The sequence below is a fragment of the Rhinoderma darwinii genome, chromosome 10, assembly GCF_050947455.1.
Source record: "Rhinoderma darwinii isolate aRhiDar2 chromosome 10, aRhiDar2.hap1, whole genome shotgun sequence".
Classification (NCBI taxonomy): Eukaryota; Metazoa; Chordata; class Amphibia; order Anura; family Rhinodermatidae; genus Rhinoderma; species Rhinoderma darwinii.
In genome coordinates this window covers 69,129,443-69,145,470 of record NC_134696.1, presented here as the reverse complement: position 1 = coordinate 69,145,470, position 16,028 = coordinate 69,129,443, and the positions used below count along the sequence as shown (strand labels likewise).

General features: G+C 41.0%; 1 protein-coding gene across 4 annotated transcripts in view; it reads left to right on the top strand.

The window, feature by feature from the left end:
- TMEM25 (transmembrane protein 25) overlaps positions 1 to 16,028 on the top strand; it is a 182,996-nt gene that overhangs the window by 77,974 nt on the left and 88,994 nt on the right. The gene's annotated exons all lie outside the window — the stretch shown is intronic.

Genomic DNA, 16,028 nt, shown 5'->3' with positions numbered 1-16,028 from the left:
CACTAGCTCTAAAGTATATCAAGTCTATGATCTAGTATGGTCAAATATCCTGTAGTTGGTGGTATAGGCCAGATCCCAGTGAGGGCTGCCATCAGAAATATCTTGGCTCCATACAGACAAATGTCTATCAACCTCTATCTTGTACCCTTTTGCCTACATCTGGTGCGTACCTTTGAAGGTTTCATACTTCTTCCCTAGCACAGTGACCCACTGATTTTAAAATGTAGGGGAATAATTACGTTTTTCCAGTCTCTCCAGCCCATTTAGTATATTTTTTGGGTCCATTGGAAACAGTATACTAATTGAGGCCTCTACCATGTTGGGAACCAGGTTTGCACATCATTGTCTAGTATATATGGGCCTTTTATTTCACAAGTAAAACTTTGTAGTTCCCAACTGGTGGCTAGAGAGGTGGGGGTGGGGTTTCAGTCGTCGCAGCCTACAGTTGAGTTTGGGATCCTTATTTGCCTGTGCTCCTGACATCAGTACCACTTGTACTGCTGTAATGGTAGCCCTGATCACAGTACCTAGTAGATCCTGGTACATTCTTTAGTGGCATCAGTTGCTGTTAGCAGGTTCTGGGTGGTTTAATTTCCTGATGATACTCGGGGGCCTAGAGGTCTTTACTCCTTTGTAGTCCAGTGCTTTTGCATGATATCTTGTGTGCCAGTCGTTCAGTTCTGTGAGTAAAATTGGTTGTCCAGCGTTTCATCCCAGCATTAGTGCCCGCACAGTGCGTTCACTTATGTGAGTCATTTAGACATTTATAAGCCTTCTCAGTTTTGTATGCTTCTCTGTTCGTGGGATTGAGTCATCTGCAAAAATCTAGTACAGGATCTCAGGAGCACTGCTCCATCTAAGCTCTAAGTTTTAGTATTACATTCCCTTTTTAACCCCTTAAAGAGGCTCTGTCACCAGATTCTAAAATCCCTATCTCCTATTGCATGTGATCGGCGCTGCAATATAGATAACAGTAACGTGTTTTTTTTTTTTTTAAAACGTTCATTTTTGGCCAAGTTATGAGCTATTTTATATATATGCAAATGAGCTTTGAAATGGACAACTGGGCGTATTTTTTTTCGTATGTCCAACTGGGCGTGTATTGTGTTTTTAACTGGGCGTGTTTACTTGTTTTACTAACTGGGCGTTGTGAATAGAAGTGTATGATGCTGACGAATCAGTGACCAGTCATCATCATACACTCCTCTCCATTCATTTACACAGCAGCATCACGTTCTTACATGACAGTATCCCCACTCTTACGCCCCCTCGTCTTGGGACAAAAGCGAGAGAGAAACTTCTTCAGAAGAGTAGGAGCATTGAGGTTCTCCTCTGGCTCCCAGGACCACTCCTTAGGACCAAACCCCCTCCAATCCACCAAATAAAAAGTCTTTCCTCTCACTTTTTTGTTATCCAAGATCTCCTTAACCTCAAAGGTGTCTGAAGAACCGCTGGAGGCAACCGCAGGGCTAGGAGTCTTGGTATAGTGGTTCAGAACCACTGGCTTCAGGAGGGAGAAATAGAAGGAGTTGGGGATCTTGAGGGTAGGAGGCAGCGGAAGCTTGTAAGCGACAGGGTTGATCTGCTGAAGGACCTCGAAGGGTTCAAGGAACCTGGGAGCAAATTTGCATGACGGCACCCTTAGTCGGATATTCCTAAAAGACAGCCAGACCTTCGTGCCAGGGAGAAATTGAGGAGGTTCTCTTCTCCTTGTGTCAGCCTTCCGTTTCATGTGGTCGACTGCCATTAGGATGGAGGATCGAGTCTGTTGCCAGATCTGCAGGAAGTCTCTAAAAGCGGAGTCAGCCACTGGCACCTCGGAAGTATCGGGCACCGGGAGAGGAATTTGTGGGTGTTGGCCGTAGACAATGAAGAACGGTGTATTCCTTGTGGACTCACTGGTGTGATTATTATATGAGAACCCAGCCCACGGAAGCAGCTGCACCCAGTCATCATTCTGCTTGGATATGAAGTGGCGTAGGGAGTTCTCCAAGATCTGATTGATCCTCCCGACCTGACCAATGGACTGAGGATGGTAGGCTGAGGAAAAGTCCAACTTCACACTGAGAAGTCCGCAGAGGGCTCTCCAGAACTTCGAGGTGAACTGAACCCCCTGATCATACACAATATGTTGCGGCAAGCCGTGCAGGTGGAAGATGTGTTGGATGAACAGCTTGGCCAGCTGAGGAGCAGAAGGAAGAACGGTCAGAGGTACGAAGTCGGCCATCTTAGAAAATCGATACACCACCACCCAGACAGTACTGCATCCGGCAGAGAGAGGCAGGTCCGTAATAAAGTCCATAGATATATGCTGCCAGGGAGAATTGGGCACAGGCAATGGCTGGAGCAGACCAGCAGGTCTGGAGTGAGCGACCTTGTTGGCTGCACATACTGAACAGGAAGAAACAAAGTCCATAATGTCCTTGAGCAACGTGGGCCACCAGAAATGACGAGCAATCAGATCCCGGGTCTTATGGACCCCCGCGTGACCTGCCAGTCTAGAGGAGTGTCCCCAGTGGAGAATTCTTCCACGATCAGCCAGGCGCACAAAAGTCCTTCCTGGAGGAATGTCCCCAACTTGCAGGGGATTGACAGAGACAATGCAAGACGGATCAATAATGTTCTGTTGAATCTCCATGGTGTCTTCTGTCTCGAAAGACCTGGACAAGGCATCGGCCTTCACATTCTTGTCGGCCGGGCGATAATGGAGCTCAAACTGGAATCTGGTAAAGAACAGTGACCACCTGGCCTAACGAGGGTTCGTGCGTTGGGCCGTCTGGACGTAGGTCAGATTCTTGTGGTCTGTAAAAATTAGGATCGGATGAGCAGCGCCCTCTAGTAGATGTCTCAATTCTTCATGAGCCAATTTGATGGCCAGTAACTCCCGATTAGTTGACGATTAGATTAACGAGTAGTTGCCTTCTGCGGAAGAGAAGAGCTTAGAGAAATATCCACATACCATTGACTTCCCCTTGGGACCTCTCTGGAACAGGAGTGCACTAGCACCGACAGAGGATGAATCCACTTCCAACGAGAACTGCAGAGAGACATCCGGATGATGGAGGATAGAGGCTGATGTGAAGGCACTCTTCAGGCTATTGAATGTGGATTCTGCCTCAGGAGTCCACACCTTGGCGTTCATGCCCTTCTTAGTGAGGTTAGAGATAGGAGATGTCAGTGAGGAGAAGTTTGGAATAAACTGTCTGTAAAAATTGGCGAATCCCAGAAAGCGCTGTATGGCCCTCAAGGCTTGAGGGCGTGGCCATTCCAAGATAGACTTTACCTTTTCAGGATCCATTTCGAGACCTCGATTCGAGACGATGTAGCCTAGGAACGATAGAGCATCTCTGTCAAACACGCACTTCTCCAACTTGGCGTACAGACAATTCTCCCTTAACCGTAGCAAAACTTGACGGACATGTCTCTGATACGTCATAGGATCTGGAGAAAAAAATCAAGATATCATCAAGGAAGACCACAACACAAACATAGAGGAGGTCACGGAAAATGTCATTAACAAACTCCTGGAAGACCGTGGGAGCATTACACAAACCTAAGGGCATTAGAAGATATTCATAGTGTCCATCACAGGTGTTAAATGCAGTCTTCCATTCGTCACCCAGGTGAATCCGGATTAGGTTGTAAGCCCCACGAGGACTAGTTTAGAAATAAAATTGGCACCACGTATACGATAAAACAGTTCAGAGATCAGTGGCAACGGATATTTATTCTTCACCATGATCTGGTTGAGACCTCGTTAGTCGATACAAGGACGAAGAGAGCCATATTTCTTTTTGACGAAAAAGAACCCGGCTCCTGTCAGGGAGGAAGACTTCCGTATGAAGCCCCTCTCCAAGTTCTCTTTCACATAGGCGGACATGGACAGAGTCTCTGGCAAGGAGAGACGATATACCCTACCACGGGGAAGGGATGCACCAGGAATCAGTTCGATAGGGCAGTCATATGCCCGATGTGGAGGCAATGTCTCCGCCTCCCTCTTACTGAAGACGTCTGAAAATACAGCATAATGACCCGGCAATCCTGCCAATGACCGAGGCAGAGAAGGGTGAGCCGAACGAATCTGCACCAGGCATCGGTTTTGACACTCAGGGCCCCACTGGAGAACCTCTCCAGAATTCCAGTCCATGACTGGGGCATGTAGTCGGAGCCAGGGCAGGCCCAGCAACACAGGGTTAACCGCTTTGAACAGGACATAGAATGACAGAAGTTCCGAGTGAAGAGTCCCTACTTGGAGCCTCAGCGGCTTAGTCACAGCTATAATTGGGTCTGGCAGAGGTAGTCCATTTACTGAAGCAACGGGCGCTCCAGAGGGGTGGTGGGTAATTGAAGAAGATCCACCAGGTCTCTTCGAATGAAATTAGCAGCGGATCCAGAGTCCAGAGAAGCAGAGACCCGATGCGTTTTTTCTTCGGACACTATGGTCACGGGAATGGACAATTTAGACAAAAGCCCTTTTTTGGAATCTTTGGGGACACAGGCGCACAAGATGGCCACCAAGGCCGCAATAAAGACAGAGTCCAGAAGTGCGTCTGCGTTGTCTCTCCTGGGTGGATAACTTACACTGGTCCATCATCAAAGACTCCTTAGGAGGATTAACATCTGAGGAAAGCAGGGGTTGGTGCAACTTGGGAGCCAGACTAGGAAGGCCTCCCTCCAGACGAACCTCTTCTCGAATCCGTATATCAATCCGGGCGGAAAGAAGGATGAGGTCATCCAGGGTAGGCGGCAGATCTCGAGCGGCAAGTTTATCCTTAATTTTAGGAGCCAGCCCATGCCAGAATGCAGCCACCACGGCCAGCTCTCCCACCAGGGTGCGGAAGTGGATCGTGTATTCACTCACGGAGGTGTCTCCTTGGCGTAGGTTAATCAAAGAAGCTGCTGCAGATGAGACCCGTCCAGGCCTCTCAAACACCATGCGAAAAGTCCGGAGAAAGCCTTGGAAGTCACGGGTCTCAGGTCCTTGTCTCTCCCAGATAGGGTTTGCCCATGCAAGAGCATTGCCAGTGAGGAGAGAGATGATGAAAGTGACCATTGCGCCATGAGACGAAAATGTAATAGTATACAGGCTGAAGTAAATCTGGCACTGATTCAAAAATCCACGACAGGTACTTGCATCTCAATCATAGCGGTCAGGAAGTGGCAAAGAAAAACGCGGGTCAACAGCTTGTGCCTCCTGCAGAATGTTCAATGCCTGGACGAGTTGGTCCTGTCGAGACCGGAGGTCTAGTATATTCGCCCGCATCTCTTGTGACGTCGTCATGGTCTTAAATCGACCAGCGGGGTCCATGGCCTGAGCGTACTGTCACGTAGGGTCTGTGGACCCACTGGGCCGTACCGCCTTGGTGGTATGGCAGCTGGCCAACTGTGCGCAGGTCAATGTCTATAGTTCGTATATGGTACCTGTGCCAGCTCGGACAGTAGCAAGGCAGGCTCGGCTGGGACTAGGCAGCAGGTAGACGTCAGGCGTGGGGAAGCAGGTCAGGCGTGGTATACAGCACGGCACGACTTAAGCTCAGCACAGTACTCAACCAGGATAGTACGGAATGCAGGGAACAGGAACACACTAGGAGACCATTGCATAGACATATTAGGGAAACAACAACGCTCAGGCATCGAAGCAGGGGGCTGGACCCCTCTTGTAGTCCAGGGTACTCACGGCCTGATGCTTCATCAAAGTCCGGTGCGCGCTCTGCCCCTTTAAGAGCGGGCATGAGCATGCGCGTGCACCCTACGGGATTCGGCTGAGGTGAGTGGAAGCGAGCGCTGGCGTCTCCTGAGGAGGAGTCTGGGGCCAGCGCTCGCCGTCACGCGGCTGCGTCTGTCATGGGCACAGTAGCGCTGATGGCCCACAGCCAGGGACATGACACCTGTATCACTTGAAGTGGTAATAGCTTTGGAATGCTTTTATTTTTGAAGCGATTCTGAGTTTGTTTTCTCGTGACACATTGGACTTTAAGTTAGTGGCAAAATTTGGTCGACACATTCAGTGTTTATTTATGAAAAACACCAAAATTGAGAAAATGTGCAAAAATTTTTTTTTTTAAACTTGAAATGTATCTGTTTGTAAGACAGATAGTTATACCACACAAAATAGTTACTATTTCACATTTCCCATATGTCTACTTTATGTTTTCATTGTTTTTTGAACGTCCTTTTATTTTTCTAGGACGTTACAAGGCTTAGAACTTTAGCAGCAATTTCTCACATTTTCAAGAAAATTTCAAAAGCTTTATTTTAGGGACCGGTTCCGTTCTGAACTGGTTTTGAGGGCCTTATATTCTAAAACCCCATATAAATCACCCTATTTTAAAAACTGAACCCCTCAAAGTATTCTAAACAGCATTTAGAAAGTTTCTTAACCCTTTAGGCGTTTCACAAGAATTAAAGCAAATTAAATGTCAAATTTACAAATGAAATCTGTTTTAATCCATTTTTTTTCTGTACGGGTATGTTCACACGGCTTAGCAAAATACGTCTGAAAATACGGAGCTGTTTTCAGGCGAAAACAGCTCCTGATTTTCAGACGTTTTTGTAGCAACTCGCATTTTTCGCGGCGTATTTTACGGACGTTATTGGAGCTGTTTTTCAATGGAGTCAATGAAAAACGGCTCCAAAAACGTCCCAAGAAGTGACATGCACTTCTTTTTCGCGGGCGTCTTTTACGCGCCGTATTTTGACAGCAATGCGTAAAATAACACCTCGTGGGAACAGAACACTGTAAAACCCATTGCAAGCAATGGGCAGATGTTTGTAAGCATATTAGTTTTTTCAAACGTAATTCGAGGCGTAAAACACCCAACTTACATCTGAAAACATGTGAACATACCCTAACACAGAAGGTTTTACCAGAGACACGCAACTCAATATTTATTGCCCAGATTCTGCAGTTTTTAGAAATATTTCACATGTGGCCCTAGTGTGCTACTGGACTAAAACACAGGCCTCAGAAGCAAAGGAGCACCTAGTGGATATTGGGGCCTTATATTTATTAGAATATATTTTAGGCACCATCTCAGATTTGAAGAGGTCTATTGGGGCCAAAACAAAGGAAACACCCCAAAAAAGACACCATTTGGCAAACTACACCCCTCAAGGAATTTATCAAGGGGTGTAGTGAACATTTTGACCCCACAGGTATTTTGCTGAATTTAGTGTAATTAGGCTGTGAAAATGAAAATCTAAGTTTTTTATAATAAAATGTCACTTTAGCTCAGATTTTTCCATTTTCACAATAGATAAAGGAGAAAAAGAACACAACATTTGTAAAGAAAACTCTTCTAAGTACAGCAATACCCCACATGTGGTAATTAATTGCTGTTTGGACCCAAGGCAGGGCTCAGAAGGGAAGGAGCGCCATTTGGCTTTTGGAGCTCAAATTTTGCTTGATTGTTTTTCAGGTGCTATGTTTCATCTGCAAAGCCCATGAGAGGCCAAAATAGTGGAAACCCCATTTGGAAAACTATACCCCTCAAGGAATTTATCTAGGGGTATAGTAAGTATTTAGACCCCACAGGTCTTTTGCAGATTTTATTGGAATTAGGCCGTCGAAATGAAAATCCACATTTTGTTCCACTAAATTGTAGAATGTCTTCATTTTCACAAGGGATACGGGAGAAAAAGCACCCCAATATTTGTAAAGAAATTTCTCCCGATTACGGCAATACCCCACATGTGGTCATAAACTGCTGTTTGGACACACGGCAGGGCTCAGAATGGCAGGAGTGGTATTTGGCATGCAGTTTTTGCTGTATTGGTTTTTGGCCACCATGTCGCATATTCAAAACCCCTGAGGTACCAGAGTACAGTGGAAGCCCCAGGGCTCAGAAGTGAAGAGCACCATGGGGGTCTATTTTGGTGATTTTCACAGCATTAACCCACAATTGCAGGGCTCTTAGGTCAAATAGTAAAACAAACCCCCAAGTAGTAACCCCTATATTAGAAACTACACCCCTTAGAGCGTTTTAAGGGGTGTAGTGAGCATTTTTACCCCACAGGTGATTCTACATTAGAAATTAGTGCACAGCGGATGGTGCAAAGTGAAAATTACAATATTCCACTGATATGCCAATTTAGTGCACAATATGTTGTGCCCAGTTTGTGCCACTGAAGACAAATATCTCAAACTAACAAAAGAAAAGACAGATGCCTCCAGCTCACCTTGTTGTGTGGACTTTTGTAGTTAGTCCCTGCGCACGGGTCTTCGTGACGGCACACGATCGGTGTATAGGGGAAGAGGTAGATCCAGCGCTAATGATATTTAAAAAAGAAACTTTTTCCAAGTTTTATTTCTATTTGTTTAAAAATTAGGATCAATGAAAAAATATGTGATGATATCCTGTGTTGCCAAGATGATTAGTTGTAGAATAGATGGCCTACGCGTTTCGAACGCCGCCTGCGTTCTTAATCATGGCTTGTGATTACTGACTGTGAATGTTGGATTTAAATGTCCGGAGTGACATCTGTTTTTTAGATTGCGTTTCAGGGAGCTTCCTATGTTGGAACGCAAGCGTCAGTCCGTTGCTGTTTGCCTACATCCGGTCCTTGAGCTCGGGATTCATCTTAATGGTAAGTATTATGGTCTTTTATTCTTGATTTTCTTGATATTATTGTCGTATTTATTATGTGTGTTTTCTTTTCTTCTAACTAATAGATAATTCGTTTATAAAAATACCATATATTGAAACCATTGGTGCATTTTGAATGAATACTAGAAGGTCAATGTTTTAGATTCACTTGCGTTTGTAAGTCGCATGTAGTCAGTGTAGTGTGTATGATAGCTGAGTAACAATGAAAGAATTATTAAGAGTTTAATTTTTATTAAAGGGCAATTATGTGTAGAAGGCTAAAAAGGCATATATATATCTATTTTATGTTGTTTTTTATAGATTTTTGATATATATGGCTGCTTAAAACAGAATAAAATATTATTAATCAAAATAGTGATATTCTTTTGGGGGGGAAAAAAACCTTTGGATATACTATTTATGGTTATAGGACTTTGTTTTGTTTGTTTATATGTCTCCCTCATTTTTAGGAATGTATATGAACTTATTAATTAATTTTTATGTATGAAAAATTACGTTTTTCTGTAGTTTTATTTTATATTAAACGACCTATTTGAACAAACTTTTTTGTGTTTAATGTTGTAATTATGGATCTTATTGGTTAATAGTGGAACATAAGTTCCTTTTTTAAATTCAGACCGTGTGGAACTCTAGTGTTTAGTCGAAAAATCCAATAGGCTTCTCTTTGGTACATTTTGTATTTTAAATCTCCTCCTCTTTTGGGTCTGCAGATTTTTTCAATTGCATAGCATATGAACGTGTTAGTTGTTCTTTTGTGATGATGAATGAAATGCCTTGCCGCATTAGATATGTTAAAAATGTTGGTATTTCTAATGTAGTCCAGATGTTCGAGTATGCGAGTTTTCAGTTTGCGGCTGGTACATCCAACATATTTTAAATTGCATTCAGTACATTCAATTATATATACTACTGACTCTGTATTGCAATTTATGTAATTTTGTATGGTGAATTTTTCAGAGTTTTTTGAATTTGAAAAGGTTTTGGAGGTATTAGTGTATAGGCATACTTTGCACGGATGTTGTCCGCATTTATAAAATCCTTTATTTTCTAGCCAAGTTGTTTTGGGCTCTGTGGATTGAAATAGAGATGGGGACAAGATGTTTCCAAGTGATGGAGCCTTCCTAGCTACTATAGTGCAACCTTCCTTCAGGATAGACCTCAAACTGTCGTCTTCCATTAATATGGGTAGGTATTTATTGACAATTTGTTTTATTTGTTGGAACTGATTGCTTTGTTGGAGGATTAACGTTGGTTTATTTGGGTCCATTGCTTTACATTTGTTGGACTGTTTCAATAAATCGGCCCTGTGAATTTTTGTTGTTATATTGTCCGCTCTTTTGAGGGACCATTCTGGGTATCCTCTGTTTGACAACCTTTCTTGAATTTGATTTTTCTCTTCTAAATATTGAGAGTGTGAGGTGCAATTCCTCTTTGCCCGGTACATTTCTCCTACTGGTATGGATTTTATGGTCTGTTTGAGATGATGACTATTTGCATGCAGTATTGTGTTTCCACTCGTTGGTTTGCGGTGGGTTTTTGTTTCAATAATTTTATCAATTTCACCCTTCAAGTCTAAATCCAAAAATGTAATTGTATTTTTGTCATTGTTATGGGTGAATCTGAGATTGTAAGCGTTGTTATTTAGAAATTCGATAAATAGCGGAATAGTGTCGACATCTCCCTTCCATATAAGTAGAAGGTCGTCTATATACCTTCCATACCATTCTAAATTTTCTTCATAGGGGTTATTTGTTGAAAAAATGAACATCTGCTCCCACCAGGACATGACTAAGTTTGCAATTGACGGAGAGAATTTTGCTACCATCGAAACTCCTGCCAATTGCAAATAAAACTTTCCATCAAATTGGAAATGGTTATGTGACAGGAGAAACATTAATATATCTAGGATATATCTTTGGAAATCTTGCCTGTATGTACTGTGTACAGCTAGATGATATTTGAGTGCATCATGTGCAACTCTGTGTGGAATTGATGTATAGAGTGAAATTACATCACACGTAAGCTAAGTGTAATTGTTCTTCCATATTTTGTGTTGGAAAGCACAAAGGACATCTCGTGTGTCTTTCAAAAAGCCTGGTGATTTTTGGGCAAGTGGTTGTAATAGAGAATCTAGCCACTCAGATAATTTTTCTAATAGAGACCCTATTCCAGACACTATGGGCCGCATAGGTGGAGGAACAATATTTTTGTGAATCTTAGGTAACGCATGTATGATAGGAGTAATTGGATCTTCTATGTAGATTACGCACAAATTTGTTTATATCCAGCAACGTATGAAAAGGGTTGAAATTATTGCTAGGCGCAAAATTGAGACCTCTGAAGCACAAATAGAAGTATTATCCCTGGGTCTCAATTTTGCGCCTAGCAATAATTTCAACCCTTTTCATACGTTGCTGGATATAAACAAATTTGTGCGTAATCTCACTATAAAACGACATTTCTTCATACCAGAAACAACAAACAACGAACTGATTACAAATTCAGATCTTACAAATATGTCAACAAAGCCATTGATTCAGAAGACATGAATGGGGAAAACAAAGAACAATGTGAAAAAAATAAATTTTCCTTCCAGGAATTAAAAACATTGGTCTGTTTAGAGAATCTAAGTTCGGAATCACCACTACAGACCACTTGTTCAGCTAGTAATTTCTCAACTACCAATCCAAAATTTTATCCCACAACATCCAGAACTGAATCAATGGATCAGTTTCAATTAGTAGTAGAAAAAGAATTACAAAATCTATCAGACAATATAAAAGAAAATAAAAGTGAATCAAATATCCCCAGCCGTCTGAAAAAAGCTGTCAAATTACTAAAAGAGAACAAAGAAATAATTATCAAAAACTCAGACAAAGTAGGAGGAATAGTAGTAATGAACAAAAAAGATTATCAAAAAGCAATATTGGACCTATTATCAGATAAAGATACGTATACATAATTAGATACTAATCCAACTGAAAAAAATCAATCTCAAATGAAATCTTTACTGAATGAAGGTCTTACACATGGATTTTTCACGCAAAAACAACTAAATTACATCTACATAGAAGATCCAATTACTCCTATCATACATGCGTTACCTAAGATTCACAAAAATATTGTTCCTCCACCTATGTGGCCCATAGTGTCTGGAATAGGGTCTCTATTAGAAAAATTATCTGAGTGGCTAGATTCTCTATTACAACCACTTGCCCAAAAATCACCAGGCTTTTTGAAAGACACACGAGATGTCCTTTGTGCTTTCCAACACAAAATATGGAAGAACAATTACACTTAGCTTACGTGTGATGTAATTTCACTCTATACATCAATTCCACACAGAGTTGCACATGATGCACTCAAATATCATCTAGCTGTACACAGTACATACAGGCAAGATTTCCAAAGATATATCCTAGATATATTAATGTTTCTCCTGTCACATAACCATTTCCAATTTGATGGAAAGTTTTATTTGCAATTGGCAGGAGTTTCGATGGGAGCAAAATTCTCTCCGTCAATTGCAAACTTAGTCATGTCCTGGTGGGAGCAGATGTTCATTTTTTCAACAAATAACCCCTATGAAGAAAATTTAGAATGGTATGGAAGGTATATAGACGACCTTCTACTTATATGGAAGGGAGATGTTGACACTATTCCGCTATTTATCGAATTTCTAAATAACAACGCTTACAATCTCAGATTCACCCATAGCAATGACAAAAATACAATTACATTTTTGGATTTAGACCTGAAGGGTGAAATTGATAAAATTATTGAAACAAAAACCCACCGCAAACCAACGAGTGGAAACACAATACTGCATGCAAATAGTCATCATCTCAAACAGACCATAAAATCCATACCAGTAGGAGAAATGTACCGGGCAAAGAGGAATTGCACCTCACACTCTCAATATTTAGAAGAGAAAAATCAAATTCAAGAAAGGTTGTCAAACAGAGGATACCCAGAATGGTCCCTCAAAAGAGCGGACAATATAACAACAAAAATTCACAGGGCCGATTTATTGAAACAGTCCAACAAATGTAAAGCAATGGACCCAAATAAACCAACGTTAATCCTCCAACAAAGCAATCAGTTCCAACAAATAAAACAAATTGTCAATAAATACCTACCCATATTAATGGAAGACGACAGTTTGAGGTCTATCCTGAAGGAAGGTTGCACTATAGTAGCTAGGAAGGCTCCATCACTTGGAAACATCTTGTCCCCATCTCTATTTCAATCCACAGAGCCCAAAACAACTTGGCTAGAAAATAAAGGATTTTATAAATGCGGACAACATCCGTGCAAAGTATGCCTATACACTAATACCTCCAAAACCTTTTCAAATTCAAAAAACTCTGAAAAATTCACCATACAAAATTACATAAATTGCAATACAGAGTCAGTAGTATATATAATTGAATGTACTGAATGCAATTTAAAATATGTTGGATGTACCAGCCGCAAACTGAAAACTCGCATACTCGAACATCTGGGCTACATTAGAAATACAAACATTTTTAACATATCTAATGCGGCAAGGCATTTCATTCATCATCACAAAAGAACAACTAACACGTTCATATGCTATGCAATTGAAAAAATCTGCAGACCCAAAAGAGGAGGAGATTTAAAATACAAAATGTACCAAAGAGAAGCCTATTGGATTTTTCGACTAAACACTAGAGTTCCATACGGTCTGAATTTAAAAAAGGAACTTATGTTCCACTATTAACCAATAAGATCCATAATTACAACATTAAACACAATAAAGTTTGTTCAAATAGGTCGTTTAATATAAAATAAAACTACAGAAAAACGTAATTTTTCATACATAAAAATTAATTAATACGTTCATATACATTCCTAAAAATGAGGGAGACATATAAACAAACGAAACAAAGTCCTATAACCATAAATAGTATATCCAAAGGTTTTTTTTCCCCCCCAAAAGAATAGCACTATTTTGAATAATAATATTTTATTCTGTTTTAACCAGCCATATATATCAAAAATCTATAAAAAAACAACATAAAATAGATATATATGCCTTTTTAGCCTTCTACACATAATTGCCCTTTAATAAAAATTAAACTCTTAATAATTCTTTCATTGTTACTCAGCTATCATACACACTACACTGACTACATGCGACTTACAAACGCAAGTGAATCTAAAACATTGACCTTCTAGTATTCATTCAAAATGCACCAATGGTTTCAATATATGGTATTTTTATAAACGAATTATCTATTAGTTAGAAGAAAAGAAAACACACATAATAAATACGACAATAATATCAAGAAAATCAAGAATAAAAGACCATAATACTTACCATTAAGATGAATCCCGAGCTCAAGGACCGGATGTAGGCAAACAGCAACGGACTGACGCTTGCGTTCCAACAAAGGAAGCTCCCTGAAACGAAATAAAAAAACAGATTTCACTCCGGACATTTAAATCCAACATTCACAGTCAGTAATCACAAGCCATGATTAAGAACGCAGGCGGCGTTCGAAACGCGTAGGCCATCTATTCTACAACTAATCATCTTGGCAACACAGGATATCATCACATATTTTTTCATTGATCCTAATTTTTAAACAAATAGAAATAAAACTTGGAAAAAGTTTCTTTTTTAAATATCATTAGCGCTGGATCTACCTCTTCCCCTATACAAATATCTCAAACTGTTAAGCCCGTTCTATCGGGTATGGCAATGCCATATATGTGTACGTAAGCTGGTGTTTGGGCACGCTACAGGGTTCAGAAGGGAGGGGGCGCCATTGGGCTTTCGGAGTGCAGATTTGGCTTGGCAGTTGTTCTGTTTGGGGTTTTACTGGTATTTCAGTTTATAATGTGCATATGTAAGCTGTGCGGAGCACATCTGGGCATAATAAGAGGTTACAAAAGTTCAGTAAATAAATAATATTTCATAGATGTGTGTCCGGTGTCGCACTGATAAATGATGCCCAATCTTATCCGCTTTTGGAACACTCTGCATATTTTTCGTCGCCATATTCTGAGAGCCAGAACCTTTTAATTTTTTCTCCACCGGAGCTGTGTGAAGGCTTATTTGTTGCGGGACAATCTGTAGTTTTCATTGGGACCATACTGGGGTACACGCAATTTTTCGATCACTTTTTATTCCATTTTTTTTTTTTTTCAAACCAGGTGACCAAAAACAAGCAATTCTGACAATGTTTTTTTTTGTTTTTTTTTACAGTATTCAGCCTGGTGTAATAAAATGCATTTTACTTTATTCTGCGGGTTGATATGATTATGGCGATACCATATGTATATAGGTCTTTTTATATTTTGCAACGTTTGCACATAAAAAAAATTCCTTTTTTTTAAAAAAAAAATGTATGTTTTGTGTCACCATATGCAGAGAGCTATAACTTATTTATTTTTGCGTTGAGAAGGCTATGTAATGGCTTGTTTTTTGCGGGACGGCTTGTCGTTTTTATTGGTACTATTTTGGGGTACATTTGACTTTTTGATCACTTTTTAGTCTATACTTTAGAAGGGATGGTGACCAAAAAAATATTTTTTTTCAGTGTTCACCGTGCGGGAAAAATAATATTATAGTTTTATAGCTTGGATTGTTGCGGACGCAGTAATACCAAACATGTGTACTTTTATAACGTTTTCATTTTTTTTCCAATAATAAATACTTATTATAAGAAAAAAGGCAGTTTTTAATTTTCTAACTTAGAGCTTTAATTGTTACACTTTTGCAGAACTTTTTTATAACGTTTTTTGTCCACTAGGGGACTTTAAGACCTGCACCCCTCATCTTTATTATAATAAATTGCATTACCCACCTAATGCAATGTATTAGAGCTGTCAGCTATTCACTGACTTCAAGCCTATTAGGCTCCGCCTCTGTGCAGAGCCTAATAGGCTTCCATACGTGGCAGACCAGGAAGCCACTGTTGGTCTCCGAATCCCATAGCAACGATCGGCATCTGCGTGACCACATCGCAGCGATGCCTCTCCCTGCCATTACAGCAGGATGTCAGCTGTAACATACAGCTGACACCCTTCGGCTGATGGCACAGGCTCAGCTTCTGAGCCCACCGCCATCTTTCAAATGCAGCCGGAAGCCTTTTTAGCCCCACCTATGGGCGGGGCCTAACAGGCTGCCATACTTGGCAGACAGGGGCCATTGTTAGGCCTCCTGTTGCCAACAGCCGATTGGCTAGCATAGCTACCCGGGTCTTTTAGCCCGGTAACCATGCTGCAATACTGTGATTGGTCATTCACTACTGACTGACCAATCACAGCTATCGCAGGCGGCGCTGCGTCACGATGTCACTGTTCTGTCACCATGTCTTTTGACATGGTGACAGAAAACCACCATGACGTAACTGTACTTCATGGTGCCTTAATGCAGGGCAAACCACGACG